Source organism: Aedes albopictus, chromosome 3 (assembly GCF_035046485.1).
Source record: "Aedes albopictus strain Foshan chromosome 3, AalbF5, whole genome shotgun sequence".
Lineage (NCBI taxonomy): Eukaryota > Metazoa > Arthropoda > Insecta > Diptera > Culicidae > Aedes > Aedes albopictus.
In genome coordinates, this window is record NC_085138.1 from 74,181,174 (window position 1) to 74,199,396 (window position 18,223).

The window sequence follows — 18,223 nt, forward strand, 5'->3', positions numbered from 1 at the left end:
CACAGTGGACTTTCCAGGTTGGTAAGCATGTTGGTTCACATGAAGAGGCACATTGGCTAGATGAACACCACAGATGTGATGATCGATAATAGTTTCTAAGCATTTCAGAAGAAAAGAGATCAAACTGATAGGTCTGAAACGCTTTTCTTCTTCATACGACGCACGACCCACTTTCGTAATAAACTTAATAAACGTAATAAACACTTCACAGTAATATCAGTAACGATTAAGTCTATGGTAATATCCCGCCAGGATTTGAGAATATACCCTGTAGCAAAACTGCAAACAAGTAGTTGTTTCAAAACATGTTTTAAATGATCAAATCCCTTCTGAAGCAAAATAGGATAAATCCCATCTGCCCCAGGAGATTTGAAAGGAGCAAAGCTATTTAGTGCCCATTCAATCGATTCTAAAGTAATGATACTCCGAGCTGAAGCTAAAGAATCATAACTACAAGAAAAGACATAAGGTTCATCCGAAGATGTAATATCTACACATCCGGGGAAGTGTGTACTGAATAAACATTCCAAAACTTCCTCATCAGAGGAAGTGAAATCACCATTTGGCAAACGAAGATTGTTTACTTAAAAATCCTTAGATTTTGCAAGGATTTTGTTCAACCGATTGGCTTCACTCAGACTGGAAACATGTGTACACAGGTTTTTCCAGCCGGATCGTTCAGCAGACCGAAGAGCTTTCTGGTAGGCCATGCGAGCCGACCTGAAAGCCTTCGATCCAGCAGAACCTCGTCTATTCCAACTCTTTCTACATTGTTTCCTTAGCTTCGGCAGATCAAAGTTCCACCAAGGAATTCCTCTTGTGGTCTTCACGGACCGCAGAGGGCAAGCTTCTTCAAAAGCTTCCATGATGAAGGCCGTTGTAGTATCAACGGCATCATCTGAATCACTTGGAGTGTCAATGGATGGTGAGTATCCATGAAATTTGACTGCAACCAAATCGGTAAAGAGATCCCAGTTGGTTGCTCGGGGTTTCCTGAAACGCAATGTTTGCGAAGTAACATTTACATGTTTAAAAAAGATGTAGCAGACTGGATGCGCACAGTTTCAATCCAGGTTAAAAAAATTAACATGGCTTGTTTAAACCTATGGATGTCCAAAACATGTACATATTCAATGCGATGAGTATGGATTTTGTAATATTCTTAGCTTAAATTACAATCATAACAAATCAGTCACATGACTAGCATATTAGTAACAATGCAACTTGATCGATTGGTTTCTGAGGAAGTAAATCAACGTTTTCTCCAGCGTTGTTGACCTCAACCTGTCCAAAATAAAAGCTTCACCCTACCAATCAAGATCATCCATATCGGCGGGGATCTATTGAAACAAACACCATTTTAATAGCGCCGAGGTCGACGCGAAACGGAATTCCAAATTGATTAATTAAATCAATACACACGGGCGATAAATATTTCAACAAGCCATCCGCCTCCAACACGCCAGCTAACAACCAAAACGGTGGCGGTGGAGAGAAAAGCGCCAACAAACAACAAAACCAGCAACAGAACAGACACACCAGCAGCATATACGGTCAGGGCCAGGCAAAATGCAAAAGTTCGAAAAGAGAACCTACTTTTGGTCGGTTACTCGATTACTCTCAGTATGCTCTCACCGAATCGTGGTAAAAAAGAATCTCTTACAATTGTAGGATATCTCTCACCATACCACTGACTGTGACTGTGAGTGAACGTACCGCGCTCAGTCGAGCCGATTTTCTTCGCGAAGAAAAATTGAAATTAGTTTTTTTTTATCATATCTTAAAACACCGATTGCGCTTTGTTCTTTTTGATTCCCCTTCGAATTCGGATCGGTCGGATTCCCCTTCTGTGTTCGAATAGCTAACGACCAGTTTCCAATGTTTTCTTTCGTTCTTTCTGGCCCCTTTAGGTTTAAATTTGAAACTGTCTTACCCGGCGTCACCACTATTACAGAAATGTCTTGCCCTGTTTTCTGGACAGATGTTTTTGGGCAGAAATGTTGTTTCCTCGTTTGTAAGGAAAACAGCGATGTTGAACATTTATGTTACGTTTTCTCTTTCTGGCAGCATTTTGGCAAGATATTTCTGTATTGTGGAGACGTGGAATTAATAGCACCGGATCCTTTTGGTTTGTCGAGTTTAGGTGGTGTCGAGTTCAGAAAGGAAGCAGACCAACAAAGTGCGAACGTCTTCATCCATAATCATGCATTGGAGTGGAACATTGATGAGTTCAATGTACCAGGCAATGGTAGTTTAGGCTCTATTTGCATGTGTCCTTATTATTAAATAATAATACATACAATGAAAATGGTTTAAGTTGAGTCTTGTTAAGTTAAGCCCGTACATGCTAAAGATGCGAATAATGCAGCTCTTTCATCAATATCTTATTTTTCATGACGAATTCAAATTCAACTACTTATGCATATCATAAACACTAGAGTAATGGGCACAGGTGTTTTTCATAGTTTTGCAAACCATAAACATTGCCGTATCATTTCATAGAAACATTCTCAAAGCAAATGTTGATATGAAAAACCATGCGTCTACTACATGGAGACGCATGGTCTTCAATACACAAGACACCTTAGTCCATATCCGCCCAGCGTCCTACAAATAGTACAGTCCTTCTGATATGAATATCTCCAGAATTGGCCAAAATTTTAGAATTCTTTCTTCAGAGGAGATGATGGAATTTAGTATAGAAAAACGTGCTTTTTTGCATTTTTCTCATAAATTGAAATTTTTCGTCTAAAACGTTGAAGTATAGCCTAGGATGTGCCGAAAAACTGTCGAAGACCGCAAAGTGATCCGACACTTGTGAAAAAAGTTATACCGTACAGATTGCCTGGTGATGCTTAACATTTAACATGTAACGGAATAACATCAATAATAAAATCTCAATTTTTGGCCTGAGTTACCAAGCGAATTACTTTTATCACAAGCGTCGGATTACTTTTCGGTTCTTGGAAAAGTTTTTCGGCATATCCTAGGCTATACTTTAACGTCATTAGTTGCAGGGTATTAGACAAAATAATTCAACTTATGAGTAAAATGCAAAAAAAATACGTTTTCTCTTTCTAAATTCCATACAAATTTCAAACGCAATGAGGAATACGGGGACGCAACCAATCGCTCTAAAATTTTGCACAGTTGTTTTGGACGCTAATATAGATTGAAAAAGCTTTGTTCCGGGCTGATACGATCAAATTTAAGGTTTCTTTATACAGCGTTGATCCACTCTAATATGTCGACACTGATTTTTCATTTGGGCCTAACTGACATTTTCGAGTTCTCTTTATCGATCCTCTCTATGTGTTATCACAGAATGTGTATGGAATTTTCCAAAAAATTTTTGGTTGAAATGCGAAGAAGACGACTACATGTTGCTATAGAAACAAAAAGAATAATGGTTTTGTTTGTTTTGATCAAGTTATTAGCGAAAGAGAGAGTCGACGAAGAGAAATCGATCAAGTCAGTTAGGCCCTTATTAAAAATCATTGTCGATGTATGTATGTTCCGGCATAACTCTGGAATGCGTCTAGAAATTTCAATCAAATTTGGCAAACACATTCCTTAGGATGTGGAGGTGGTTGTAGGGGCATTGGAATTCAAGATGGCGGCCAAAACTCCAGAATGTAAGCTATTTAACGGCAATGCTGCTCCGGATACTATGCAATATGGGTTATCTATCCGACGTCATTTTGAAATCCAAGATCGCGGACGATTTCCAAAATGGCGGCCACGGAATGGTAGTTTGAGCTACAATACCATGCAATATGGATTTGTATCGATCAAATCAAACCGATATTTGACGCCATTTTAAAATCCAAGATGGCGGACCACATCCGAAATGGCGACCACGGAATGATAGTTTGAGCTATAATACCATGCAATATGGGTATCTATCGATCGGGCTTGATTGGAGAAGTCAAAAACTGATATTCGACGCCGTTTTGAATCCAAGATGGCGGCCACAGAATGATAGTTTGAACTATAGGGCACTGCATTGTTATGATTTTATATGAGGTTTTGACGTTTCTTGGCCTTGTTGTTTACAAAACTACTGTAAGAGTGAAAGAGAGTGAGAGAATTTCATACAGTGCCCTATAATATTATGCAATATGGGTAGTATCTATCGAGGGCTTCATGAGTAAAAAGGTAGAGGGGCAGGGTCGATGGTAGGGTAGCAATTGGAGCAGACGGTCGGGTAGAGGGGGTGATGGTGGGTGAAGGATAGGGTAGAGGGGGTGGAGTAGAAGGTTAGCGTAGATGGTAGAGAACATGAGAGGATGGTGAGTAGAGTTAAGAGTAGGGGAAGAGTTAGGGTAGAGAGTAGGGTAGACGGTGCGATTAAGCACAATATACAGAGTATAGTGAAGGGCAAGGATGTCAGATGATTTTTATGAAAATCTGTATTCCATACAAAATTTGGATGAAAAATCTGTATCCCATACAAAAATAAAATACATGGCCCTTCTAGCTCAAAAATCTGTTTGTCATATAAAACAAAATCTTAATGGATACTCAAAGTTCTGTATAATACAGATAAATCCTAGAAAATGAAATCTGTATATATGGCATCCCTGGCGAAGGGTTAGAGTAGAGGGTACGGTTGAAGGTAGGGTAAAGGATAAGCCAGTGGTTATGCTAGAGGGTAGGGCAGATAGCACAGTTGAGGGTATTGATAGACAGAAGGTTGGGATAGAGGGCAGAGTAAAGAGTAAGGTAGACGGTAGAGAGTAGGGTGAAGAAGTTAGAAGATATTAGATGAGATGAGATTTTCTCGAGACACTTTCGGGAATTCTTTCCGGGATTTCTTTAGGCATTCCTCTCGAGAATCTTCCCAGGATTCCTTCAGATATTTGCTTCCGGAGTTGCTGTAGGGATTGCTCCTAGGTTCTCTTGAGGGATTTTTGCAGGAGTTGCTTTGAAAAAAAACCTGAAAGGATTATTTTAGTTATTATTTTCTGGATTCCTTCAGGGATTCGTGGTGGAATTCCTTCAAAGATTCCTTTCGGGATTCCTGCTGTGATTCCTTAAGGGATCCCTTCCGAAAAAAAATGAAAAAATATAAATTTTTGCCGAGGTTTTTTTCCGGCAATCCTAGTTTTTTTTTTCAAAAACACTTCCCGAATTGTTTTCAGGCATTTATATAATAATTCCATCCACGACATCTTCTATGGCTCTTGCAGGAGTTCCCGCTCAGCTTCCAGCTGATATTCCTATCATGATTCCTCTAAGGATTCCATCAGGTATTCTTTACGGGATTCCTTCAGGGATTTTTGCCGGAATTGCTTTAGACAATCCTGAAAGGATTCTTTTAGAAATTCTAGCCAATATTTTTTCATGGGTTTCTTCTGGAATTACTTCACAGATTCATCCTAGCATGCTTTCAAAGAGTTCTGTAGAAATATACAGAGAATCATTTAGCAAATATAATAGTACTTAAAAATCTTTGGCTGTATTGTATCTACTATACGGATCAGAATATAACGATAGCGTAGGATGTTTTGAAGAATGTTTTTGGAACTACATCATAGACTTCCATTTTTTTCGTCAAATCATGATTATTTTATTGGAACTTGACCTTTGATAACAAATTAATTTAAAGATTTAAATTGTGAGACACCTTGGGCGTTAACGGGTTAAACTTGGATATACTAAAAGCTCAAACCTACCATCTTCTTGATGTCACGCCACCCGTGTCGAAAAATATCAACCGCGGGGGAGGCAAACGTACCGCTTCAATGATTTAATAGTGAATAAATGAAAATATTGACCATCCAAATTTAAAGTTGGCTTCTTTGGGACTGTCGTTTCATATATAAGACAATTTAGCAGTCCCTGTTCTCGATCAGCCTAGACAGGTGTGTAGTGTTGGTGGTGGTTGTCTCTCAATCGGCTAAGAATTACACTAGGGACTGGCTGTTCCAGTGTTAAGAGTCCATTAAACACGTATCCCCAGTTCGAAAGTGTCGTTTACAGAGCCTGGAGTGTACCAGGAAAAACTCTCCAGTACGCAGCGCTTCCTGAATTACGACGGGGCAACGCTACAGTTTACATGGATCTGACTGATAAGCAGACTTACTCTGCAGTTGACTTTGCGGCCTTGAAAGCTAACATATATCAGAAAAGACCTCAAGCAGACCTGAGATGAGACTTCGTAGGTCTACGATACGTCCAAGCAGGACCATGATAAAGTCATGGGTACTGCAGAAGCGGCAGAGTCTGTGAAGTTGCAGGTACCGAAGCCTTCCCAGACGGAGGCCTTTGCATTCGCGAGTAGCCCTAAGAGTACGCCGGGTACGATTGTATATGACAAGCAATCGTAGAAGCGTGTGAGGCAGCCGTCAGGCAAGAACCTGACCGGCCCTCTCCAAATTCAATAAATCAGGAGGTTGTGACCACTGATACCTCCTCAGCCACCACAGCTCAGGGCGGGGCAAGGCACCATTTAGACCTAGTGGACAGGAAAAAGAAGACGAAGAAAAATTCTGAGGAATAGGAGCGTAGGAACAGCAGGCATAATAAAAGACGCGAGAAAGGCAACGCGCTCGCCATCAAGACTGAACAGTTCAAGTACTCGAAAGTCTTGAAGGCAATGTCGAGCGACGCCAAGCTCGCGAATCCGAGAGCCGACGTACGCAGTACATATTAGACGTACTTGTACAGGCGAAATGATCCTCGAGCTCAAGCGCGACAAGTAGCGCAAGGACGCCACCTACAAGTGTCTGACAGAAGAAGTCCTAGGGCAAGGATGTCGAGGTGAGCGCTTTCAAAGCGGATGCTACTCTGAAGGTGAAAAATCTAGATGAGATCCAGTGATCTCATCTCTAGTACGTGAAAGAGCTTTTCACGAACCTGCGGCCACAGTGCACTGCACAGGTGGTCACCGCATCCGTTCGGTTACGACAAGGTCGACGTAGGCCCCATGTCGGCTTCTGTGCACTGGCTGATAAGGCCTTACTTGCGGGAAGGTCAAATCGCCGAGCACGCGGTATCAGTTCCTGTACTTGCTGTGCAGTTAGAAGCAGGCATGGTGGCCCTGCCAGCCTTTCGAAAACAAATGGAGTGGTGAGGACCACTCGGGAAACTGGCTAAGCGTCAGCATGTTACCGAGCGAGTCATCGTTGTTCGTTACTGCAGGCTACGCAGTTAACCTTGAGGGTACGATGTACACTAACTCCTCTCTGCCTTCTTGGTTGTTCCGGAGAGACGAAGGGTTTGACGACCACGGCAATGTAGTTTAGTGAGTGGAAGAAAGAGTAGTCCTGGCTTTCACTCCTTTTGTAGCTAACGGTCATTAACACAACCTGGGAGGTCCGAGTATCTGTTGAGCAAATTATCCTCACATATGGTTTAGAAGAAAAAAACTGGGTCTCAAGGGCGTTTCAGGGGGTCTTTGGAGGTTTTAGATGGTATATGGAGGTCTTTTTTTTTTTTTCCTTCTAAACCATAGGGGGATAATCTGCTCAACAGACACCCTAACAGAAGGTTAGGGTAGTGTAGGTCTGACAGGCCGTCTTCTACAACAAAAGTAAAATCCAGGACTACTCTCTCCTCGTACCCACTAAACCATTCCTATGGTCGCCAAACCCTACGTCTCTCCGGAACCACCAAGAAGGTATTGCTTCAGAGAGGGGCTAGTGCACATCGCACCCACAAGGTTAGCTGCGTAGCCTGCAGCAACGAACATCGATATGGAGGTCTCAGGATCAGGAGCGTTCCAGAGAGATTCAGATAATACTGGACGTCTCAATGGGTCCCAGGGGGTTCCTGGGGAGTATCAGAAGGTCGCAGGGGCGTTTTAAGGATTTCAGGGGCATTTCAAATGGGCATGGGGTTTCAGGCTTACCGGGGAGGTTTCAGGGATGTTTAATTGTTTCTCAGGGGGTCTCAGGGGGATCCAGGAGGTCTTGGAGGCGTTACCGGGGGCATTAGTGGGGTTCTAGGAAGCCACAGCAGATTCCAAGGTGCTTCATGGGGTCTCCGGGGGAATCCATATGTCTCAGAGATGTTTCAGGGGGGCCTCAAGGGTGCTTTAATGGTCTCAGGAGGTTTCGGTTAGTATACGGTGGTCTCAGAAACGTTCCAGGGGGGTTCAGAAGGTACTTGGAGAGACGTCTCAATGAGTCTTAGGGTGTTCCTGGGGAGTATCAGAAGGCTTTAGCACATAACATAAGTGGGCCCATATAGCCGAGGCGGTAAACGCACGGGTATTCAGCAAGACCATACTGAGGGTGACGAGTTCGATTCCCGGTCGGTCCAGGATCTTTTCTAAAGGAAATTTCCTTGACTTCCTTGGGCATAGAGTATCTTCGTGCCTGCCACACGATATACGCATGCAAAATGGTCATTGGCAGAGGAAGCTCTCAGTTAATAACTGTGGAAGTGCTCATAGAACACTAAGCTGAGAAGCAGGCTTTGTCCCAATGAGGACGTTACGCCAAGAAGAGAGAGAGAGAGAGATAAGTGGAACTCTGGCTCAAAAAGTTGATGCCTTTCCGATTTCATACGCTGGTATACAGGGCACCGAAATGTCAAATGAGTTAAAACATTATTACCATACCATTTTTCAGCATCCCAAGTAACACACATGTTATATAAAAGTTACAACAGCGCAAGTTTTGGTTGTATAAAAGTTTATTTTACGTTATTTCAACACAATGTTAGAATTACGTAAAACTAGCTGTACCCGGCAAACTTTGTCTTGCCTACTGCGTTTTTTGATGTTTCAAGTCCCTAGTCAAGTCCAAGTCCCCGTTCAAAATGCACGAAACCCCGATTTTCAAAAAAACTCTCATTTTTTCTATGTTTTTTGCTTCATAAACCTTCCTTGGGTGAAAACTAACAGAACAAAACTCAGACAACCCGAATCGGACCATCCGTTTGCAAGTTATGCGCGGTCCCACGTATGCCACTGCATTTTTATATATATAGATAAACTTCTATACAACCAAAACTTGCGCTGTCGTAACTCTATTATAACATGTGTGTTGCTTGGGATGTATACCAAATTTCAATGCTGTGAAGTAAAACAAAGACCTCAAAGATCTAGACTGGAAGCCCGTGGAGATCTTAATTAGGACATAAATTGTAATGAAACTCTGTAAACTCAAGTTGAAAATACGTTTTCTAGCCTTAAATATAAAAGGGAGATCGATATGTGAAACGAGGATGTGTGATTTCGAAGATTTCAATTAAGTTTATGACAAAATGAATAAGTGGATTTCCAGTAGCTAATTTTGCTCATGTCTCAGGTGCCAATCTTCGTTCCTGCACGCAAATAAAACCGTTCCGATATTCTGGAACAAAATATCACAAGGAGCGGAACCTACATCTTATTCAATTTCGTGATGTAGTTCTAGTTAACGTGATGAGAAAATCCAGTTTTCGAGATGAATTGTCATACATCTAGGAACACATTTTGCGGTCGTTCGATTGGTCTGTCCATTTCGTAACGCTTTGCAAAAATGTGAACTGCATTCCCGATATTGCGATCCACAACAATCACATTCGTGATTTTGTTCCGCTATCTGGAACTCCGTTCATGCGTGCTGTCATGATTGGTAACGCATGCAAAAAAAAAACATCCGCCCGGCTGCTACTGTCCATATAAATGTTCCGAAAGATAATGTTATAGTTTAATCAAAGTATCCTCGATTTAAAAAAGTTCAGTGCAATTGCAGTTGTGTGTTAGTTACTGTATGTGAGTTGCCTAATTGTATTTTGGTGGATTGTCTTTTTTTCTGTATTTAACTTATGCAAGTGTCTGCCGCAAGTGCCTGTGTATAAAACCAACAGTGATAATTGTTGTCGAATGGTTCCGCTCATTGAAGAAGTACGATATTTCTTTTAATATGTTATTAAAATGTGTATTCACATATTGTGCGGCTGTTTATTTTGAATGTGATAGGTAAGTATGTTGTAAAAGTCAAAATAAATGTTGACAACATTTAATTACGACACGACGAAAATGCCTTAAAATTCATCGCCGACCAAATGCCGACCGTAAAGTAGATTCTCATGTCCGTGAACAAAATCGCGTTTATGAGACCGTAGCCGTGAACAAAGTGCTAGCCTATGTAAACACTGTTGCCACTCTCATGAACTGCTGAATGATTTCTGGAACGAAAATCACGTTTCTGTGATTTTCCGTAGTGCCAGTGCTCGATTTTGCAGGCGTTACGTTTAGTTTGCAGAACATTGTTCCTTGTTGTTCGTGCATCCATGATTTTTATTCATGGTGTAGAATCGTATGCCATGTTCCAGCTCGTTCCAGATTTCGTGACTGGAAGTTGACGTATTCTGGAACGGTTTTATTTGCGTGTGTATTCTTTGCCAAAACTGGAATACTGGTTGGGACAGATGATTTTTGTTTACTAATAAAAGACAGTTCGACGCCTCTTTTAAAAGATATTACAGTTTTGCATGCTGGAAAAGGATACAACTTTTGCCTTCACTCTGATTATGTAGTTCCACTTATGTGATGTGGTCTCAGGGACGTTTCGAGGATTTTAGGGGCGTTTCAGGGGTTACTAAGATGTCGCAGGAGCAATCCAGGCGTACCGGGGAGGTCTAAGGGGTGTTTAACGATATCTCAGGGAGTCTCAGGGGCTCCAAGAGGTCTTAGAGGCGTTACAGGTGAGGTTCTAGGGAGTCATAAGGGGCTCCATGGGGCCTTATGGGATCTCCAAGGGGATCCAACGGTGTCAAGGGTGTTTTAAGGGGTCTCAAGAGATCTCAGATGGTATATGGAGGTCTCAGAAGCGTTCCAGGGAGGTTCAGAAGGTACTCGGAAGGAGGCCTCAATGTATCCCAGGGGGTCCCTGAAGGGTATCAGAAGGTTTTAGAGGCTTAGAAGCGTTTCAGTTGATTTCAAGGGTTTCCAGTAGATCTTAAGGATACGTTTCATGAGAGCCCTAGGGGTTTTCATGGGTCTCAGGAACGTTTCAGAGGATCTCAGGAGATCCAGGGGGTCTAAGAGGCGCTTTAAGCGGTCTCAGGGGTATTTCAGGGGTCTCATGGACGTTTCAGAAAGTCTCAGGAGCATTTCAGGGGGTCTCAGAGGCGTTCCAGGAATTCTCAGGGAGTTTTGGGCAGCCCAGGGGCTTTGAGTGAGTATCTGAATATCCCAATAGCGAAGGCATTTCAGGGGCATCTCAGGAGTGTCAAAGGTGCTTAAGGAGGTATCAGAGGCGCTTTAGGGACTCAAGGACATTTCAGAGGTTCTTAGGGGCGTTTAAGGGCGGTCTCAGGAGGCTATTGCAATAGGAATCAGAGGGTCTTCGGGAGTTTCTAGGGCGTTTCAGAGATATTTCATGAAGTTTTAGGGAGTATGTGGAATATTTGAGGGATCTCATGAGTTTTCAGAGGCATTTAGCTCTTTGGATCCGGAGGGGTCATAAGTGACCCCAACCTAGAAACGGCTGCATAAATGCACCCATTCGATAAAGCAGAATACTGTCATCGGCAAAGTTGTAACAAATTTAGTTGTGTTATGGAAAAATGATAATATATGTATTTGGTATTTCATTGATAACCTTGAACATCCTGAACACCATGGAATTTGGAAAAACGAAATAATTAACATACCAGTTGTTCTAAAAGCTGAATTTGGATGTGGGTTACGTTCATATGTTTTATATTCTGGGATATTCCAGGTGTTCCAAACTGTCATAATGAAATCCTTCAAATCTTCCAGAATTATTTTTTGTATTTTCGTCACAAATAATGGCATTGCATTACCTACTCGTGAAGCTCTTGACATCTACAATGTCATTTATAAACGCTATAGGGATATTCCAGGTCAGCCAAACTACCTTGGAGTTAAGAACTTCAGGTCTACACTCGTAACAGTAGGCATATATGTTATACTGAGTAACGTTGTATAATCAACCGCAGTTACTATTATAAGCCATTGGGACATTTAGGGTCGTCCAAAATGTTCTATAATGAAATCTTTCAAATCTACAAGAATAACTTTATGTGTTTTCACCATTAATAATAGTATTGCATAATCTGCTGGGATCCACGAAGCTCTTGAAATCTCAAATGTCATTTAGAGACACTGCAGGGATATTCCAGGTCAGCCAAACTACCTTGGAGTTCAGGACTTCAGGTCTACACTCGTAACAACAGCCATATCTGCTATACTGAGTAACGTTGCATATTTATTCGTGGTTACTGGACCAATCTGAAGCCTACTTTTTTTATTTTAAACCTTTCGGACAATTAGGTTCGTCGAAACTGTTCTATGATGAAGTCCTTCATATCTGCAAGAAAAACTTTATGTGTTTTCACCATAAATAATACCATAGCTCTTCTGGAGGATCGACTGAGGATTTTAATCCACGGTTTGAAAGGCTACGCAGTCTTTTAATATGGGAAAACGAGGTTTATTATTTGCCCGACGTAGATAATACCATAGCATAGTCTGCTGAGATACGTTAAGCTCTTGAAATCTCAAATGGAAATATTCCAGGTCAACCAAAATATCTTCGAGTTCAGAACTTCAGGTCTACACTCGTAACATCAGCTATATCTGACATACTGAATCATAATCAATCGCGGTAACTAGACCAACCTAAAGCCTCCTATATATTTGGGACATTGAGGGTCGTCCAAACTATCCTGATGTTCAGCTCTTGATAGTAACAGTAGTTATTCTCACAATAGACTTAAAACTGTAATCTGTAATCCACCTGGCATACCATGAGTCATTTTAAGATAGTTTTGAGATATTCCAGATCAACGACACTACTCCGGAGACCATAGCTTCAGGTCTACACTCGTGATAATAGGTTTTGCCACTACGTTAAGTAGTGTTAGTGTTACATAATCCACTGTATTTACCAAAGTAGTTAGTGGAACAATAAGCGTTGTTATATATTTTGGGATAGTGTGGGCTTTTCTACAGAGCTTTGTTGATGAAAACAACCACTGTAACTTATTATTATTATTATTATTATTATTATTATTATTATTATTATTATTATTATTATTATTATTATTATCATTATTATTATTATTATTATTATTATTATTATTATTATTATTATTATTATTATTATTATTATTATTATTATTATTATTATTATTATTATTATTATTATTATTATTATTATTATTATTATTATTATTATTATTATTATTATTATTATTATTATTATTATTATTATTATTATTATTATTATTATTATTATTATTATTATTATTATTATTATTATTATTATTATTATTATTATTATTATTATTATTATTATTATTATTATTCTTTATTATCGAGATTTTCAGCCCTCGGCTGGTTCATCTCGTTAAACACTGTAACTGTCAGAAAACTTACTCATCCATATCCATAGATTACAAATCGTAGCTTTGTATAATGAAATAAGTTACCTTTACACCCGTAGACTTTAGGATCTAAACTCAAGAACAGTTTCGATGACCTAGGATATCCAGAAACAAAAAATCCATAATAACGCTAGGAGATATTCCGGCTTCAAAGGTGTTAAGGGGTCTCAGAGGCGTTCATGAACGTTTCATGAAGCCTTCAGGAGATTTTAAAACAATGCAAGAGACTTCAGGGGTTTCAGGGTGTATCCAGATAGTTTAAGAGAGCTTATTTCCCCTATAGCGTTACGTAATCTGTGTACGATGCCTAGCGAATACCGAAAAATAGATGACTGACCCACGTCGATGCATATCTATTGGATTCCGAATGGTCTGATAAGGAACAACAGCGACAACATCAAATGTTCTTCATTCTACCGAAGAAGAAGAGAAGCAGAACCGTAGCGATCAGTAAGTAAATAAGATAGTGATTAACAGACTCTGTACAAGTGTAGGTACATATACACAGCACAGCAGTCAAAAAGAAATTGCACTCCGCTGCCATAGTGCCCTAGTAGTTGACAAAATAGAATATATAAATAAAGAATAAAAGATTGGACAGATAAAAAAAATGCTATGTTATTGTAGATAAAAGCAAAATCTGCCTTGGCAATAGACATAATCATCTTTGTAACATTATCCACGATTTGTACCAGTATTCAACTCTGCTTTGCTATACAAGGACCAGCTTCAATGCCCAACCTCTTCCGTTTCGGACAAACTCCCTTCATATTGCTTCTTTTCGCTGAGGTGGCTGGCGCACTTCCTTTCCTCGGTTTCCTGACCTGTCCTAGTTCGGTGCACCAGGCGGATTTCTCGCACAGCTTCTCGTTTCTTGCGCGTTTACCTCTCCTACGGTCCACGGTTTTGGCCTGCTTGAGTCTCACAAGCGTGCATGATTTTCTCCTCTTTCTCCACAAAAAAAAAAAAAAAACATGCAAAGCTTTACCAACTCGAACCGCCCGTCGGTCGACGACGATGGATTACGTTGATGATGCGATAGTGATGGTAGTGCTACAAAACAACCATATAATATCCCAATTTTTAGTTCAGCGCACCGGGAACTTCACCGTACCGAAGAGGGTCGTCGAATCGCTCCTTGTTTTTTTTTTCGTTCTCATTCACAGTCATACTTATACAGACGACGGTGGCAGTGTGGACGGTGAACTACAACGGACGACGACGATCGGAATGGGAACCAATTCTGAGACATTCAAAATGTTCAAGTCAAGTTAAAAACTTGAACTTCTACATCAGCTGTGGCTCGAAAACCGGTGGGGTCCTTGTTTTGCGTTTTGTACATGATTCGGATCGTACCGACACCGACCCTGGTTCGTGCGCGGTGAAACAGGGGACCCTGTTTTCTTGCGTCTGGACTATGGATGGATGGAGAGGGTGCTTCTCTTGAACCAGTCGAAGCCGAAGTGAGTGCCATGCGAATATTCGAACCGAAAGGACTTGCTGCTCTCCCGTGGCATAATATTGTATCGCAGCTATACGCTTCCTACCTACAACTATTTATTTATTTATTCCGATGAACGGCTTCACATGTTTCTGCACCGGCAGTCGATGACAACGGAGAATTCCGGCTAACTTTTCAGCGTCTATAAAGGGTGAGGGAGAAACAACTTAGGCAGGGTATCGCACGAGTATGTATATTTTTCGGATGTATGTATGTTGAATGAGCATGGGTTACTGGAGGCAAAGGAGAGTACTTGTCGATGGTGGTTGATACGGTGTTTAGGGCGTAGAAACGGATGGAACAAGTTAACCCTCCTTATGCAGACAGTGGAAAGCGGGACAACAACGGCAACATGTTGTAAACTAATGAAGTGCCTTATCAGAGCGATAAGTGATTTGTTTGGGAGTTATAAAGGTAATCACACATGCAGAATATATAATAGTTTTATATTGATTACTGCATAACATGTAATCGTGCCTAACTTAAAACTACGACTTATAGTTATGTGTTAAGCTGTAAGCCCACCTTCAGTTAACACCAATCGAGACAACTTTTCAGATTCCGATACTTACTGTGTGGGTTTTGACCGGTCTATGAAAGAAAAAAAAAACACGGAATTGCAGAACCTCTACGTTCCGTATGTATTCTACAAATTGTTATTCGGGTACTATTAGCAGGACAGTTTAAACAAACGTACTTCCTGAATAGAATACGCTAAGTCTTACATGCTTTGCCAAACCGCTCATACACCATCACCATAACTAGGGTCCCTACACATTGCCTGATCTCGTGCAATGAGAAAGCGGACTCTGTGACTGAGGTGGGCGCTTAATAAGGCGTCAAATAACCTTCGATGATTTTTTTGCATCGACCCGTCAGAATACCTTGATCACACCTTCCTTACTAGGCTATCGGAATGCAATATCTGTGGCTGCGACGAGACTTACAAGAATATCAAATATGACGTTTGGGAGTGCGATGAACATCGTGAGGTCAGATCTTAGTTGTATGAAACATTTCGGTTCCTTATTAATACCTAGGTCAAGAACGCCATCCCTGCTAAATAGTCAACGAATCCACTTTGCAAAGCGAAAGTTAGCATAGGGATATCTGTCCAAAAGTAATAGAAGAAACGAAAAAGCTCCTTCCGTCCGCGCCTAACCATCGTATCACTTTGCGTCAACCTAATAACGGATATAATTGTTTGCGATTTCTTCAGCACAGCTCAGTCTAGTTCGCAATGTATAGCCCCACTTCGCCCCTGTATAACTCTGCCTACCCTATCCTCCCTATATTTCACCAATAACCACCACCGACGACGAAGTCGATCTGCTTTTGTGCCACTCGGCGGCGCTCGCTCTCTCTCTCTCTCTCTCTCTGATGATGGTGCTGTGCTTTGCATTGGCACCCCTCTCCCTTATCGATAGATGTGGCGACCGACCGTTCACTAAAGCGGCGGGGGGATCGGTACAAAATGCGTCTTTACAGTACATAATACTCCATAAACAGACGATTTGGGCAAATATTTTGAAGCGTTTTCCTGAAACAGAGATACGACTACGCCGATAAGGCTGATAATTGAGGTTTGGGAAACAAACTGTGCCTTGAGGTGTGCAATGACATCTATCAGCTACAAAAAAAAGTTTAGTTTCAGTATAAGAGCTTTGAGTCAAAATGCGTACTTCCTTACTTTTATTTGTTCAACATCATTAAGACAAGACATAATCAACAATAGTACGCCACAATACTCGGTTTGTGGCTGCCGCTCTCCATCCTCGGTCGCGCCCAATGCTCGCCAAATCACGCTTCACCTGGTCCGCCCATCGTGCTCATCTGCGCTCTACGCCTTCTTGTGCCAACCGGATCAGTTGCAAACACCAGCTTTGCAGGGTTGTTGTCCGGCATTCTTGCAACATGTCCTGCCCACCGTATCCTTCCGGCTTTGGCCACCTTCTGGATGCTGGGTTCGCCGTAAAGTGCAGCGAGCTCGTGGTTCATCCTTCTCCGCCACACACTATTCATTCTCCTGCACACCGCCCAAGATCGTCCTTAGCACGCGTCGCTCGAAAACTTCGAGTGCTTGCAGGTCCTCCTCGAGCATGGTCCATGTCTCGTGCCCGTAGAGGATCAACGGTCTTATTGGCGTTTTGTACATGGCGCATTTGGTTGAATCTTTTTCGCAGTTTCTTCTGGAGCCCGACTTCCGCTGATGATGCGCCTCCGAATTTCACGGCTCACGTTGTTGTCAGCCGTCAGTAAGGATCCGAGGTAGACGAATTGCTCCACCACCTCGAAAGTATCCCCGTCTATCGTAACATTATTACCCAGACGGATCCGGTCGTTTTCGGTTCCACCTACCAGCATGTACTTTGTTTTTGAGGCATTCACCACCAGTCCGACCTTTGCTGCTTCGCGTTTCAGGCGGGTGTACAGCTCTGCCACCGTTCCAAATGTTCTGGCGATAATGTCCATGTCGTCCGCAATGCACTCAAATTGACCGGATGTTGTGAAAATCGTTCCCCGGCTGTTGAGCCCGGCTCGTCGCATCACACCTTCCAGAGCGATGTTGAAGAGTAGGCATGAGAGTCCATCATCTCGTCTCAGTCCCCGACGAGATTTGAATGAACTGGATAGTTCACCCGAAACCCTTACGCAGTTTTGCACACCGTCCATCGTTGCTTTAATCAGTCTAGTCAGCTTCGCAGGAAAGCCGTTTTCGTCCATGATTCTCCATAGCTTCGCGCGGTCGATACTGTCGAATGCCGCTTTGAAGTCGATGAACAGGTGATGCGTTGGGACCCGGTATTCACGGCATTTCTGGAGGATTTGCCGTACGGTAAAGATCTGGTCCGTTGTCGACCGGCCGTCGATGAAGCCAGCCTGATAACTTCCCACGAACTCATTCGTTTTAGGTGACAGACGACGGAAGATGATCTGGGATAGCACTTTGTAGGCAGCATTCAAAATAGTGATCGCTCTGAAGTTCTCACATTCCAAATGGTCGCCTTTCTTGTGAATGGGGCAGATTACCCCTTCCTTCCACTCCTCCGGTAGCTGTTCAGTTTCCCAGATCCTGACTATCAGCCGATGCAAACAGGTGGCCAACTTTTCTGGGCCCATCTTGATTGGTTCAGCTGCGATACCATCCTTACCAGCTGCTTTGTTGGTTTTGAGCTGGTGAATGGCATACTTAACTTCTCTCAGCGTGGGAGTTGGTTCATTTCCGTCCTCCGCTGCACTGGCGTCGTAGTTTCCTCCGTTGCCGTGGGCTCCCGTGCCTACGTTCTCCACGCCGTTCAGGTGCTGATCGAAGTGCTGCTTCCACCTTTCGATCACCTCACGTACGTCCGTCAAGAGGCCTCCGTCTTT